We start from the raw sequence: 3,068 nt of genomic DNA on the forward strand, positions 1-3,068 counted from the left end.
GGAAAATATCACAAGCTACAGAAAGGAGTCTCTGAGCTTAGTGTGAAGGACAGTGTGTGGTTTCCTGTGAGAGTAATGGGCCAGCAATTAACTGGGAGGCTGAGGTTGAGACAGGAGAAGCAGAAGCTGTAAAGAGACAGTCTATTTAGTTGTCATTCCAGTCAGGAGGGGAGAGATTCTTCTAGTAAGAGAAAACTCCCAAACCAGTGGAACCTTGGGTCTATTACTTGGAGTACCTCAGGAGTAGGGTTGTCAAAGGGGTGTGCAACCGACAGAAAGTACCACCTTGTTAAGAACCAAAGTATTAAGTTAAGAACCAAAGTATTAAGTGTGAAACAACCGAGAAAACCTTGAAGTGAAATAACATTGTAAACTGAAGTATCCTAAGTGTTATCTACTCGTGTCATAAACTTCCCTGTTAAATAAAACCATTATTGTTTATTAGAACAAATCCTGCCTGAGACTCCTAATTATTAAGTTTTACCTCACGCAAGTCCCCCACAAGATAATCTGAGATAGTCTGTGGGAATTTGTGGGATTGGAGTTGGGCGCACACTCTATTTTTAAGTGAGAGGACAGGTCCAATGGCGCCAGGGGGAAAAGGGCCATTGCGCCGTCACACCCCTTGGCATTTGACAGTCTATGGGAAACATCTACTGTATTTCCTCAAGTGCATGGCTTTTCTCAAGATCAATCTCCTGCTGGCCCAGCCTCCTTCCCTCAAAGAGCCTTTTGTGTAGAAGTGAATTTGCATCTTGCCCCTTCCCCAGGCGCTAGAGGCAAGCCATTCACACCACTGTGCCCAAGCAGGAACCCCATTCTTATGGCAAGCAGAGAGGCGCTTTTGTCTTCTCTTCAGACACAGACGCCCAGGCTCAGGGGACGGGGAGCGTAGAGAAGGAGGGAAACTTGGCTGGAAACAACCAGCTTGATGGCTGGCCTCTGGGAGGAGAGCTGGATAGCTCCGCAGTCTTTCAAAAGAGTCACTAGCTATGAAATGGGGCCTTTGTATTTTCAACCTAAATAGTTTGGATGGATTGGGGGGGGGGGGTCAGTCTCCAAGGCCATATCATGCAACCTAGCAAGAATTTCCTATTGCCTATCGCCTGCTGGCTGGCTGTTTCTATGCGGTAAACTCTTTAAGAGACCCGGTTCATATCACACATTTGAAGAAGTACAGCACCATTTTAAACAGCCACAGCTTTCCCCCCAAAGAATTCTGGGAGCTATAGTTTGATAGGGGTGTTGAGAGATACTGCACTATCCCCCCCCACACACACACATGAGCTACAATTCCAAAAGTTCCCTGAGGAGACGGATTGTTACACCGCTATAGGAACTGTAGCTCTGGGAGGCGACTTGTGGCCTCCGCATGACTCTCAGGGGTATAGGGCTATCTTAGCCAGGGGTCAGCAACCTTTTTCAGCAGGGGAGCGGTCCACTGTCCCTCAGACCATGTGGTGGGCCGGGCTATATTTTTTTTTGGGGGGGTGAACGAATTCCTATGCCCCACAAATAACCCAGAGATGCATTTTAAATAAAAGGACACATTCTACACATGTAAAAACACGCTGATTCCCAGACTGTTCACAGGCCAGATTGAGAAGCCAATTGGGCCAGATCTGGCCCCCTAGGCCTTAGGTTGTCAATCCATCAAACAACAAATGCAATCGACATCCAGCGATGCAGTGGCACAGAGGGATGCATAATATATAATGAATACAGAGGCAGTTTGATTAGCATCAGTCTTTTCCCCCTCTGGGTCCAAATACGTATAAAGAAAAAACTGGCCCTTGGTTTGTTTTCTCTTAGCAGAATTAGCTAAGAGCCTGGAATTTATTTTGTTCTGATAGTGGGGGGGTTTTTTGACCAGGTAAACTAAAGACGTGGATGCAGAATCAACACCAGAAATTCTCCTAATATATTGGCAAAACGATTTCCCCAAATATAATGCATCTTGCATGTTGCACTTAACCCCTGTAATATGCCTTTTGTACACCTGATGAACTGGTTGGAGAACAGCATCGCAAAACTCAGAGACATGTGAGTATTTGGTGGTGGTGGTTTTTCAGCTCTCATGTTGTTTCAGAAAGTGGCAATTAGCCAAGTTCACCTATAAATGTGAATCAAATGAAATCCTCTTTCCCCCCACCCAATCCCTTATTCCAACTAAGTAATACATATGGCGGGGGGGGGGGAGGGAGGGAAATGAGCAGGGATGTGGGAGAGTGAACATGGAATGAACAAAGGGAAAGGGAAATAACCTTTCTGTGAACTTTCAAGAAGGTGGCGGTCAGCAAACTTTTTCAGCAGGGGGCCAGTCCACTGTCCCTCAGACCTTGTGGGGGGCCGGACTATATTTTGAAGCGGGGGGATGAACGAATTCCTATGCCCCACAAATAACCCAGAGATGCATTTTAAATAAAAGGACACATTCCACTCACGTAAAAACACGCTGAGTCCCGGACCATCCATGGGCTGGATTTAGAAGGCGATTGGGCCAGATCCGGCCCCCGGGCCTTAGGTTGCCTACCCATGTTCAAGAATCTCCATGTGCCTCTGAGGGAGAGCTCAGTGGCATAACGCCCCTGCTTTGCAGGCAGAAGGTCTCAGGTTCAAATCCCGGCATGTCCAGTGGAAGTAACCTCAGGGAGCTGATGGAGGTGGCTTTTCTCTCTCTCTGCCTGAGAGCCTGGAAAGCCACTGCTGGCAGTCAAAGCAGACAACACCCAAACTCTAGCGTAAGCCAGCCTCTGCTTCTATAGACTCAGTCCAGATGTTTTTGATATGACTCCCACCAATCCCTATACCACAGATAGGGCTGTGTTGATGCAAGTTATAGTCCAAAGCATCTGGAGGGCACCAGAGGTTGGTAAATAAAGCAGTATGGAGAAAGATTGGTGAGAATGCAACACTTTTTAGCCTCTCAGCCTTGCTAAAGAAGAAACAGAAGTCGTGTTGAAAGGTCTGGGTAAAAAGCGTTAACACAGAAAAAAATTGGAAGCATGTTGGCAAAGACATTGATCTTGTGGGGCTGAGTTTGAAGCTTGGGGCCAGGGGAAAAGGCA

The sequence above is a fragment of the Podarcis gaigeae genome (assembly GCF_964106915.1).
Source record: "Podarcis gaigeae genome assembly, chromosome: Z".
Classification (NCBI taxonomy): domain Eukaryota; kingdom Metazoa; phylum Chordata; class Lepidosauria; order Squamata; family Lacertidae; genus Podarcis; species Podarcis gaigeae.